At 38.3% G+C, this 13,560-nt stretch overlaps 1 protein-coding gene across 17 annotated transcripts in view; it reads left to right on the plus strand.

Annotated features, from left to right (window-relative positions):
• The window catches only part of LOC120527354 (protein prune homolog 2-like), a 156,283-nt gene that overhangs the window by 63,910 nt on the left and 78,813 nt on the right, over positions 1-13,560 (plus strand). The gene's annotated exons all lie outside the window — the stretch shown is intronic.

The following is a 13,560-nucleotide window of genomic DNA, read 5'->3' on the forward strand; positions in this document are numbered from 1 at the left end:
ATTCTTTCCTTTGCAATACAATCAGCAAGCAGTCCAGATGAAATATTTCACATTTGACCTTGGAATCTCCTCCTCCATTTAAAACTACTTACTTTATTCCTGGTTTTAATTATACAGTAAACATGTAAACAAGGAATGCTGACTTTATTTGCCCAGCATATGAAGCTCAGCATTTAAATGCCTAGCTAGAATTTGCATGTTCATGTTTATGCTCGCTCATAACATTACTGAAGTGCAGCTGCAGCCTACATTACTTAATACACCGTATGATTTCAAATTAAAAGCTCTACTGGAAATATTTGAATATTGTTGTTAAATGTAAACTAAATCTACTAAATTTGTGTTAATAAGTGTGGGGCCTTTTTTCTGACTATTCTTGTTTTTTTGCCCTCTTGTTTCCTTTTGTAATTATTATCTTTTATATATGTGTTCAATACACTTAATGCTTTTACTTTTATTTCCCTCAAATTCGTATTACGTACCACCGTTTCTCCTGTCAGTTGTCTATGGCTTAAGACAAAAGTTAGTCCTGAGACTACTCTGACGCTGTTGCTTTTTATTTCAGGAAATAATGTTTGTCTAATTGAGTGGCTCAGCACACTACATTCTTTCATTATAAAAATGTGTATGTTTAATATTTATGAGAATTGTAAAATAAACATTTACATGATTGTTGTCTAAATCTTTCAATGTTACCAGTAAGCACTTAAGATAAATGCATTGCATCGGAAGACTTGCAGGCATCTTTATAAATACTATGAGATGTTAACAGTACCAATGTGAGATGCCCTCTAGGCCTCTGGGAGAACCTAACATGTTTCCACCTAGAGACACTGTTAAGGACAGACAGGAAATGCGACCATAGGTGAAAACATGTTATCTTGCCCCAGGGTCCTAGAAAATAGAGAGTGTAGAGCTGGGTAGGATTGTTTGACCCAATAATGAAAAGGCAAACTGAGACTTGCTGGTGGCCTGGGGTATAGGGGCTACTAAGAGGGATCTCTAGTATACTATCCATGGAGCAAATGGAGGGCACCTTTGATACCAGAGGGTGTCAGCCAAGCCTTAAATCAACTTGGGGCAAGGTTGAAAGGAGTTGACAAGAACTTGATTGCTTTTAGAACAAGTGGTCAGAATATCCCCAATGTTATCTACAGTGTCCACATAACAGTAATGTCAAATTTTGAATTCCTCCATCGATGATGTTATTACTTGAAGTATATTGTCCAGTGTGTATTGTTATTGGCTATTTAAGAAGAAAATATAACAAAATGAAGTGTGTGAAATATTAATGTATAACAGTAATGCGGGTGTTTTTTTATGACTGAGGCAGACAAATATTTTAGGGAATCTGTTAATTTTTATACAAATGTAAACTGTACATATCCTGTAAAGAGCAGAGTAAGCTGCCTGTTTAATCCAAGACTGTCATTTATAAGCAGTGATGTGTCTTTAACTAGGGTGGTTAGAAAGCAGACCAGCAGCCATAGTGTGGTAGTATTCAACAGCCTTTTGATTGTTTAGTTGTTGTTCAAAATGATTTGGAAATCATCAGTTTAGGCTAACATTACAGCCGAGAAATCCATTGTCAACCATAGTTCTTCACTGCTAAGTTCTTCTGTTGAAAATTCCAGGTCTGCAGGACTACATTTGAACTGCCATGACACAAACTGTATGAAGCTTAGTAAAAGAGCTAACTTTAAAATGAGAGAAAATACTTCTCTGACACTTTTTCAGTACAGCACTAATTCAGATAGTCTAAATGATGGCTGCTTTCATGCCACACATGTTAAGAAGGTTCAGTTCTGGTGCTTTCTGGTACCAATAGTGAAGAATGCATGTGCCCTATGCAACAAGCTTGATAATACAGAAGTAGTAAAAATGTTTAAGCAAAAGCAATTATAAATTTAAGCAAATGTGTGTGGGGGGAGTACAATCAACTATATTGAGTATGCAATTTCTTCCCTTTATTGAATGGTAGGGGAAAAGAAAGTTGGTGTGTATTTACCATGCTGTCCACTTCCTAGTATACTTTAGTACATTTGAAATATTAACTATGTGATTAGATTTATGATGTATGGTCTGTATAGGGGTAATTTACTGTGGAAGGATATTTTCTTCATAAAACAGAGAAACTGTATTACATTTCTATGTTTTCAAGCTTCTGCTTGGTTTTGTGCTTTTACTAGTTTCAGGTTTTGTGGCTCAGTATCATTAATTCGATCAGCATGTTTTTCTAGTGTCCTTAAATTTTGTGTATATCTGAAATTTACTTTCATGCCTTCCATATTCTGAAAGATATTTCTTCTTTCTTCATTTTCACTCTTCTAGATGTAGTTAAATTCACAAGAGCAATGCAGCAGTGCACTAGTTCTCTTGTTGACATACTGTAGTTATCTTCTAAAATGAAGCTTCAGCTCCATAAAACCAAATACTGGTTAAATGTGTGAGTAGATGTATGATGAATATTCACATGGAATAGCGTCTCTTGAAATTTTTCAACAGATACAAATACACTATATTACCAAAAGTATTGGGACCACCGCCTTTACACACACATGAAATTTAATGACATCCCATTCTTAATACAAAGGCTTTGATATGGAGTTGGCCCACCAATGCAGCTATAACAGCTTCAACTTTTCTGCAAAGGCTTTCCAGAAGGTTTAGGTGTGTGTTTACGGGAGTTTGTGTCCATTCTTCCAGGAGAGCATTTTTGAGGTCAGGCACTGATGTTGGACAAGAAGGCCTGGCTCACAGTCTCCGCTCTAATTCATCCCAAAGGTGTTTTGTCGATTTGAGGTCTGGGCTCTGTTCAAGCCAGTCAAGTTCCTCCGCACCAAACTTGCTGATCCATTTTTTTATATCCTTTGCTTTGTACTCTAGTGCGCAGTAATGTTGGAACAGTAAGGGGCCATCCCCAAACTTCCTACAAAGTTGGGAGCATGAAATTGTCCAAAATGGCATCTTTTGCTGAAGCATTAAGAGTTCCTTTTACTGGAACTAAGTGGCCAATCCCAACCCCTGAAAAACAACCCCTCACCATAATCCCCCTTCCACCAAACCTGACACTTGGCACAATGCAGTCAGGCAAGTACCGTTCTCCTGGCAACCGCCAAATCATTGCCAGACAGAGAAGAGTGATTTGTCATGCCAGAGGACACATCTCCACTGCTGTAGAGTCCAGTGGCGGTGTGCTTTACACCCAGCATCTGACTTTGTGTTACACTCGGTGATGTAAGGCTTGGATGCAGCTGCTCGGCCACGGAAACCCTTTCCATGAAGCTCTCCATGCATTGTTCTTGAGCTTTTGGGGGTCTGTAGCCATTGACTCTGCAGAAAGTTGGCGACTTCTGTACGCTGTATGCCTCAGTGCTGTCCCCACTCTGTGGTTTTACGTGGCCTACCACTTCGTGGCTGAGTTTCTGTTGTTCCCAATTGCTTTTACCTTGTTATAAATCCACTAACAGTTGACAGTGGAATATTTAGTAGCAAGGAAATTTCACGATTGGACTTATTGCGAAAGTGGCATCCTATCAAGGTACCATGCTTGAATTCACTGAGCTCCTGAGAGCAACCAATTCTTTCACAAATATTTATTGAAGCAGTCTGCATGCCTAGGTGCTTTTTTTATACACCTGTGACCAAGGAAGTGATTGGAACACCTGAGTATTTAGAAATGTAAAGATGATTCAAATGTCTTTCAAAGTTGCTACAAATCAAGATGCAATACTGGCATCAGATTCTTAACTCTTTGAGGGCTGAATATTTTTTTCTAAAAACACAGTTTTTACTTACACATAAATCAACCTAAAATATCAGTTGCTGGGGACGCTCACGGGCAGCATGACGGCTGGCAGGAACGCGTGGCAGGATGGCTGCTAGTCTGTCTTTGCATGATGGGGGTGGGGACAGCAGCAGCAGTCATGGTCACAGCGCAACACAATCTGGTTTGTACCTCATGTCATTATTTACACAAACGTGTTCGGCACCACGACTAGCTGGAGATTGATCAGTGGATGCCGGTACCTCACTTTTTGTTTTTGATCTCGATCTCCAGATCACTTGCGACAGGTCAGAGTCTAATTCAGTGATGATATACAAAACATCATCCTTGGGAGTAGTTCGCTTCGATCTCTCACCAGATGTCGATGCCATTTTTCTCATTGTTTGCTCTTCACTGCTCCCGCAAGCACAGGGGAATCTCGGTCAGACCAACAAAGCTAACGTTCCTTCTGGCAAAGAGAGTCACCAAACTAAAACATAATGGTGGGTATTGTCACCATTTGCAGTTGCTTACTGCTCTCAAACCCTCCCTGCTGACAAAAGCCGACATCCGCCCTGAAAGAGTTAAATTAGATCTGCGTTACCATAAAATGAATTTAAATAAATGTCTACCAACAAGGAACAGAAAAATTGCCTTTACTTACTTCAACACAGCATCCTCATTTGTTCTCCTTCTACCACTTTCTGACCAAAAGTGACAGAGCATGAATTATATAACAAATTGTACTTCATTCTTTTTCTTCATGGCTTGGCTATATTGCATATTTGCATTTTTTCCCCCATTTCTTTGGTGATTTTTGTATAATGCATGCAAACAATGACACAAAAAGGTGTGCAGCTCTGAATGGTGTTTGATATGGTGACTCGCAATGCAGGTGTGTAATTCCCCTGGCTTATTAAAAATTTAAGACATCGCTTTGATAAAAAATCAGTTTATTTCAAATTTATTATCTTGTGTATATGGTACAATGACATTCCTGTTTGCCAAGACCAACAGCTACCATGCCACCACTGTCCTTGTAGGATTGCTGAATCTCACTTGGTTCGGTAAAATATCCATCCATCCATTTTCCAACCCACTGAATCTGAACACTGTGAACTGCTGGATCCGCTGGAGCCAATCCCAGGGCAAGAACCAATCCTGGGCAGGGTGCCAACCCACCGCAGGACACATACAAACACACCCATGCACCAAGCACACACTAGGGCCAATTTAGAATCACCAATCTACCTAACCAGCATGTCTTTGGACTGTGGGAGGAAACCCACACAGACACGGGAAGAACATGCAAACTCCACGCAGGGAGGACCCGGGAAGTGAACCCAGGTCTCCTAACTGCGAGGCAGCAGCGCTACCACTCCACTGCACCACCGTGCCACCCTTGGTAAAATATCTTATTTTCTAAAACTGCTTTCCCTGGTGAATCTAGCAGTGTTTGCAAAGTATAACATCACAAAATTATAATAGTAAGTGATGAGCAAAAGAGAAATATTTCCCCTTGTATATAGTTTTGTACAACTGAAGCTGAATTGCATTTATATGTAATTTTACAATCATAAAACACTCATTTTTTTGAGTGTGTCGACACCAAGGAGCATACAACTCCCCGAACTCTGGACACAACAGACGGAGAGCCCAAGTTCAACACAGCACACTTTTATTTCAGTGGGGAAGCGCTTTTCCCTCACTCCCCACAGCAGCACAAAGCACCAAGCACAATAAAAAACACACAGTACTTATCTATTTCTCTCACTCTCCTTCTGCTTGCACTCCTTCTGGCAAGCTTCATCTGCTTCCACCTGACTCTGGCTCCCTGAATGGAGTCAGGTGGCTCCTTTTATAGAGCGCCCAGAAGTGCCCCAGGTGTCCTGTGATCTCCTTCCAGGTGTACTTCTGGGTGTGGTGGCAGTCCTGCTGAGGAAGGCTGAGCTGTTCTCCTTGCTCCCCATGGTGGTGGCCATGTGCCCTGGCAGTGCTGAGATTCCATGCTCCAACGCTGTGGCACTGTAGTAAGCCAGGGGGACTGCCCTCTGTCTTCCTGGGGGATGTATTGTCCTGTGAAAGTTCCTTCCCCTGCTCCTTCCTTAAGAATTCTTCCTGGCTGTCCATCACAAGTGGAAAAAAAAATTAACATTACTCCTAAGGGTTTAGCAATGCCTCCATCCTTTCAGATCTGTCAATTACCCAGAAAATGTTGCAGATGACAATAAACGGCTAAGACAGCCCACAATAAGACAAAAAAGGCATACTGTAAGATAAAAGCTGTAATCCATGGCACTGAAATTGTTGTACAAAGTAGCTGAGAAAAAACCCTCCAATTCAAGCTTTTCACATAATATGCTGAATACAGAGTGTATCTTCAGAGTGTAGCTTAAACCCCCTGCTGCCTGATGGGAAATGTAACCATCTCATTGGCACAGCTACAAGGCTGCATATTAGACAAAATTATAAGGAAAGAAAACGTTTATATATATTAAACAGTGTTCTACCTGGATCAATGGTGTGGATTTAATTGGACGCTTAAAAGCCTAGTTTCATGATTTTTTTTTGCAGAGCAAAGCGAAATTAAATTGCTGGCCTGGGTCCACTATCCATGGAGGGAGCAATAAAGAAAGAATCACGCTAGAGATTTTATAGTTATTATAAATTGTGCATTTCTCACACAATTATCAGTCCTTCACAGGCCATCCTTAAACCAATTTTTGTAATCACATGGAGCCAAGGTATATCTCTGCACCATCAGGTACAAGCCATCCACCATCTCTGGACAGGGTTCTGCTCTAATCCAAGCCATACTTGCACACACCATGTCAAATTAAAAATTTCAGTCTTGCTCTGTTTCAGGGCCTTTGAGATGTGGGACTAAAACCCACATAAACAGTTATCAGAGTCTCTTGGAGCTGTGAGAGGGCAGTGTTCTACCATGCAGCCCCCAAATAATTAATAAAATGTAATCTTATATAATTAATTAAAATAAATCAGAAAGTTAATTAAAAGATAATACATGGCGCTGTGACCGACATAGTTTTATGGTATTATTTTTGGTGAATGCCTTTTTTGCAAATGCTGACATGCTGAAGCAGCTCGATTCGTTAGTTTACATGTTCATCATGTTTCAGGGAATTTGCATTTATTTTCATGCCTTATGTTTTGGGTTTACAAGACTTAATTTTAGGTGCCATTATCATGTTCATCATCTGTCAGTACAACACATTACATGCAGTATAAATATGGGAACGACCGCCATGTCAGCATCTTCTCAGTAAATATTTCATTCAAAAAAAATCTGCATTCATAGTAATTGGCTTCTTTTACAAGTTGGCAGGTTGCTTAAGTGACCTGATCCTTTAAAGCCTACACAAAACACAAAGGTTTGTATGTTTCAGTGACTACTGGAGGGAGCTGAGGACTCACCTCTGATCCCAAAGGTAATTCTGAGTGTGGCCAAAAGAGACCACAGAATGGGTTTAGAGCTGCTGTACCTCTCACTCGTTAGCTTAGTCTGAGGCTGGGTGTTTGGAGAGAGGAAGTACTGAACTGATTGAAGGAAGAGTGGCTTGTGTTGGTTTTGTTGGTAAAGAAAGGATGGTTATATACGAAGTGAGTACAATATTTAAGCTCTGTAGGGTGCAAGTTCTGTACTGGGGCAAGTAGAATTTTGTTTCTTTTCCTTGCTCATTCTTTCATTTTCATTGACATCATTCTGGGCACAAGAATACTACAGGAGCTTTCCCTGTCATTCACATCAAATAATTTTCTACTTCTGATATATACTGTGCTAAAAAAGAAGCAAACCATTTAATTATGCATAGTGTTCATTTGATGGTAGGAGTTGAATTTTGATTCAGCAGTGTTCTGTGCTGTATGATTGTTGCAGTACCTTTTGCAGTGTCCTTCAGCATTATTTAAGTTTCTAGCCACCCATCCATCTAAGAGGCCCCGAGATCAGTGTTTGGATTAATGAATGGATTATAGGGTAAAAGAAATATTACACCAAATAATCTTATTTTAATTGTATGTTGTTTAACCCATGTTTTGGGAGTTTGTTTTTTTATGACCAAGAAAAAAATTTTAATCTCACATTTTCGTATAATACAAAGATAAAAGAAGTTTATGATGTAATGCAAAGGTAACCAATGCCAAAGGAAAAAACAAAATTTACATTCCGTGTGTCACATAATCCACATGTCAGCTGTCCAGTCATTTGTTCACAACATGCAAAACACATGCATTTCCTGCTAAAATGTTAAATAAAGGCTTCTGGAAAAGTCAATGCACATCATGAAAAGGAGGTGCCACGTGGAGCTGAGTTTTTGGTGGCTCTTCAATTGAAAAACTCACTCCCATGTGACTGTTGTGTCTCCTGTATGGTCTGCAGATGGGAGCTGACAAGTTTAAAAATGTAGGCATCTTGACGTTCTATGCTTCTGCTAGAGCTGTGCCTAGTGCCCCCAGTTAAACAGGTATGGACAAAAGACATCCTTGTTTAATATAAATTTAAGAAACTTACAATCTCTCCCTTAAAGTAATATGCATAGCTGCATATTAAAAAAACACAGTGGCTTCAAACCAAATTTGAAGCCTGTGAAAGGGAAAGCAGAGATTTCTCTGTGAATCTTAAATGATAGATCATGAATTTCATGTGAACAAATTATGTTAGCTGCTCAGATGTCCTAGTGTTGTTGCTTGTAACTTGTGGTCAGTTGATTACATGACCAAGAGACATACATGCATGCAGAACGTTTCCCCTGACACGTCCAGTGCAGTGCTGCATTGGTGTCATTGACCCTTTACTACTGATAATATAAGAAATAAAGAGCAAACATGAATGAGAGAGGCCTATGAATGTGAAATGCCCATAGGACTATCTTAAGAAGAAGGAGAGTGTTCTTACCCGTTAAAATAATATGCAGTGTTAGGCAATGGTGTTTAAAGCTACAGATTTTTGAACATTGTGAGTGGGGTGTGAGAGAGGTAAGGCAAATGTGTGGTTATCACCATTGAAAGAAAGTTACTTACAGGTTAGTAATTCTCTCTTTTGTAGCTCTTTCACTATTTTACCATTCTTCCTATATATTTCTATTTTTCCACTCGATTAGCATCTATATAAAATACCTTAAATAGTTTCGGGGAATATAAAGAAGTATTGCAAGTATTTCAAGATTATAATTGTAGTTTAATTGTTGTTCAATTGTAGACTAGGCTTGTGTATATTGTTTGTGTCGATGTCCAGGGGCCTCATGTATAAAATGTTGCGTCAGCCCGTTTCCATGCTCACATGTAAAACCTGAACTTGGTGTAAAGCCACACACATTTTCACGGCAGCTAAATGCTTGGCGTACACAAGTTCTCCGCTCGGTTTTGCAAACTGATGGCACCCAGCGTCAAAGCAGGGCTTTTGTTCAAGTGTGTTTTCACTTTCTTAATCAAATACAGTACACTGAAATTAACCACATGTTGTTTATTAGTTTAAGGCATCTGATTGTAATTAACCTGTACTAACCCCAATTCTTGTCCTTCCTTTTCTTTCTCCAAGTAACCAATCGCCACACAATCAGCTCTGTAATAGATGTTAAGCTAAGATTTGACACTGGTTGCCACCTGTTTGCAAAACCGAGTGGAGAACTTGTGTACGGCAGGGTTTGAGCTAGCGTGAAAATATGCGTGGCTTTACACCAAGTTTAGATTTTATACATCGCGATTTGACAATGGAAACGGGAGTGTGTAACATTTTTGTGCATATGCACCATTTATACATGAGGCCCAGTAATTAAACAGAAAGTTAAGTAGTGCCATGCCCCCTTCTGCTTTAAGTCATTGAAGAGTCATCCTTTGGATGCATGGATGTTTCAAATTCCAAATAAATGAGGTTATGATTGAATATAATTTCTTGAAAAATATTGTTAATGTATATGGCAATGTTTTGAAATAGAACATGAGAGCTTGGGAAGGATGTTAATCCTGACAGTGTTGATTCTCCCTGTTAATGTGAGATGAAGACTAGATCATCTATTCACATCTTTTTTAATTTTTGCCATGCAGACAACAAAATTTTGTTGAAAGAGAGCTTTGTTTACTTGTGATGTTTACCCCTAGATATTTAAACTGATCTGTTAAGATAAATGGGAAGGTGTTCAGTCTAATGTGTGCTAGACAGTTCACAGGAAAAAGCACACTTGTATTCAAATTGATTTATTTTTGAAAATCATCTAGTGCTTTTAGGACTGCTGGCACAAAAGTTTGTGGGTAAGATATATACAGTACCATATCATCTACATACAGTGATATTTTCTGTTCAAGTACTTCTCTGAAAATCCCCTTTATCTCTGAAAGTAAACAGGCAATGGTCCTATGAGGCATCTTTGTTGAGTACCATGTTCTAGTGTGAAGTAGTCTGAAATAATGTTGTTAATACCAACTGAGGCTTCTGGACTAGTATAAAGTAATTTGATCCATGCACATATGTTTCGCCAAAGCCAAATTTGTGCAACGTGGTGAACAGTTAGTCCCATTTAACCATATCAAATGCTTTTTCTGCATCCAAAGATAATAGAATCTCTGGGGTGTTAGTGTTAATGGGTGAATCAGTGTTAATTTTGACAATATATTATGATATAGTTTTAGTCTTAGTTTTTTAGTTTTAGTCCAGCTTTAGTTGACAAAAAATAAATACATTTTAGTTGAAAAAGTAAATCAATTTTAGTCGACTAAAAGAAAGTAAATTAGTCAAACAGTCAAAATCAGATACATATCTTGTTTAACATATGAATATGCAATGATTATGCAGTACCTCTAAACTATTATAGTGACATGTACAGTAATGAGCCAAACCACATGTATGATTATTGAACATAAAATGAAGTGTAGGTGTTCAGAGGATTTACTCCAAAAGATATTGGTCAGATAATGGTACCTCTTGTCAGTCATCACAGTTTTCTGGGGCCTCATGTATAACGCCGTGCGTAGAACTCGCACTATAACATGGTGTAAGCACAAAAGCTGAAATGTGCTTACGCACAGAAAAATCCAGATGCAGGAATCTGTGCGTACTCAACTTTCACGTTCTTCCGCTACATAAATCCCGACCAGCGTGAAAACTAACGCCGTGCACGCGCATTATGTAACGCCCCAAATCCTCCCAGAATTACGCCTATTTGAATATGCAAATCAATATAAATCGCCCTTAAGCGCAGCCTTCTGTGAAAAGACAATGGGAAAAGCACGGGGAAAATATAAGAATTTCAGCAAATACCAAGTGGAGGCAAAGGAAAAACATACTTTTGTTCAAATAAACCGTGGTATAATCAACAAAATGAAGTTGATCGAGTGACATAGCGTGTTGGAGAAACTTGAAAGCTCACATTCACAAAATCGCACAGTGCCGGAAATAAAAAAGAAGTCACATATCAAAGTTTCTGTGAAAAGGAGAGTTGTAAGCTCACTGTCTGAGTGTCATATGAAAGTTTATTAGGGTACAGAGAAAAAGGCACACGGTGGGGAAAAAGCACGAAATGTCAACTTTAATCTCGAATTTTCCACTTTAATCACGTAGTTTATTTTGTCATTTAGTAGAACATTATAAACTTCATCTTAAAATCGTTTAATTAACCAGTTTCTCAAAATTACATCGTAATTAAAGTAGCACGTTAAATGCTTTGTTTTGTATTTGATCTTTTACTCGTATGTGATCTATGTGTGTGAATCACTACTTGCTTCTTAAACTGGCTCTCTTCCTCCAACTGGACACAGAGTCCATTACATTTGTGATATTACAGCTCTCTGAATAACTAAAATACTGAGATGTATACGTGATGTCATTTTCATGATGATAGGAGCTAAAGCACATTATTAAACATGTGTTTCATGAGCCTCGTGCTCATGACAAGCATTTATCTTTTGTCGAAATTTGTCGCATGCGTTTTTAGCTGTGTTATTTTCTTTCTGTTTTATATTCAATATATATATTGGTGCCGCCCAAGAGTCCTTGCTTTTCTTTCCCCAAGTAACCGATCGCCATACAATCAGCTCTGTAATAGACGTTAAGCCATCTGTAAGCTTAGCGCCGATTCTTCAAAACGTTTAAAGAACATTGAAATATCTTTGTAGTACATGTTTAATTATTCTATCCTTCACGACACTCCCAGTGAAGAATATAGATTATTTAAATGAAGTTAAAGTTTTATGTGTATAATTTAACAAACATATTTTGCTTCATTTCACCTTAAAATGATATCGTCATCATATGTAAATCGTGCTTTATAAAGTGGCCCAGGTTGTGAGATATTATAACTGTAGTGCAAGTTTACAGTGGGGTGATTGTACTTATAAGTACAAACCGTTCTACAAGGAGCAATTGATTGAGTGCATTTAAAGTTCTTGGGATTAAACTGTTTCTGAACCGCGAGGTCTGTACAGGAAAGGCTTTAAAACATTTTGCAGTGGCAGAGACAGCGTGTGCTTAATGCCATATACCGATAATTCTCTTTCCGATCAGCTGCTGCTGTGATTCACACTCAGATACAGTGATATAAATACTCTGAGTCGTGCAGTGAGAGAAATATGGAAAAGATGATCCGCTGTGGCAACTCCTAACGGGAGGAGCTGAAAGAAGAAGAAGAAATAGAAGTGAGAGTAACAACGCTAAAGCAGTTATGGTATTTGGAATACTATGGCTGTTCCCTGGACCATTATATTGTTACGAGTTAATTACAATCAGATGCATTACACTAATAAACAATATGCGGTTAGTTTCTGTGTATTTATAAAGCCGCGTCATGAAAATAATGAGTAATCACACAAGAACAGTACCATTGCTTTGGCGCTGGGTGCCGCCAGTTTGCAAAACCGAGCGGAGAATTTGCGTCGACAAGGCATGAGGTACCGTGGAAAAGTCGTGGCTTTACGCCAAGTGTAGGTTTTACACATCGCGATTTGAGCGTGGAAAAGTTCTTACGCAACATTTCTGTGCGTACGCACCGCTTATACATGAGGCCCCTGGTCTTCAGCATGCTTTGGTTATGCTGCTATAAGAATTTACCAAAAAAAGGCTGGACCAAGCAGCACACATTTCATTCAAGCATGGGGTTTATAAAGAATGAGATCATAATGTACTATCAGATTTATCTGACCATGTGCACATTTTATATTTATTCTATGATTTTTTTTCTTTAGCCATCAAAACGTACTACTTAAAATAATACTAAAAATAAAAAAATCAACCATTATCATATCTGTGCTGCTGAATTAGTGAATTCCAAAATAATTTAGAATATATAAATTTAAACACACCCATAAAAGCTGTTTCTGTAACAAAATACTTTCACAATCTGGACTCAACATTTGCTATTGTAAGATTTCTATTTACATCATTAACTTGTTAAAAAACTCAAAGAGTAACCATTAATTAATGAGTCACATTTTTTACATGAATCCAATAATCCAGAGCTCTTGTAAAAGAGCCTTTGCTGTGCTGTGTTTCCAAACATCTCACATCAGTGATCAGACTTACTTACTGCTTAGTCTGTATGCAAATTCAGAATGACAAAAGTTACCTATAGTTAATTAATCAAAACTGAGAGACATCATTACATTCACTAACGTACTATTCTAATATATTACATAAGCCCTTTTACTACATTCTCACATTTTTGAGTAAAACTGAATAAAAACCAAATGAAAAAAATCACACCTAAATTAGTCTTAACAGCCTGTGTAAAGTTATGGTACTTGTAAAAGTTTGTGTTTTTTTTTTTTTTTTCAGTTTTATTCCCTCA

This window comes from Polypterus senegalus, chromosome 4 (genome assembly GCF_016835505.1).
Source record: "Polypterus senegalus isolate Bchr_013 chromosome 4, ASM1683550v1, whole genome shotgun sequence".
NCBI lineage: Eukaryota > Metazoa > Chordata > Cladistia > Polypteriformes > Polypteridae > Polypterus > Polypterus senegalus.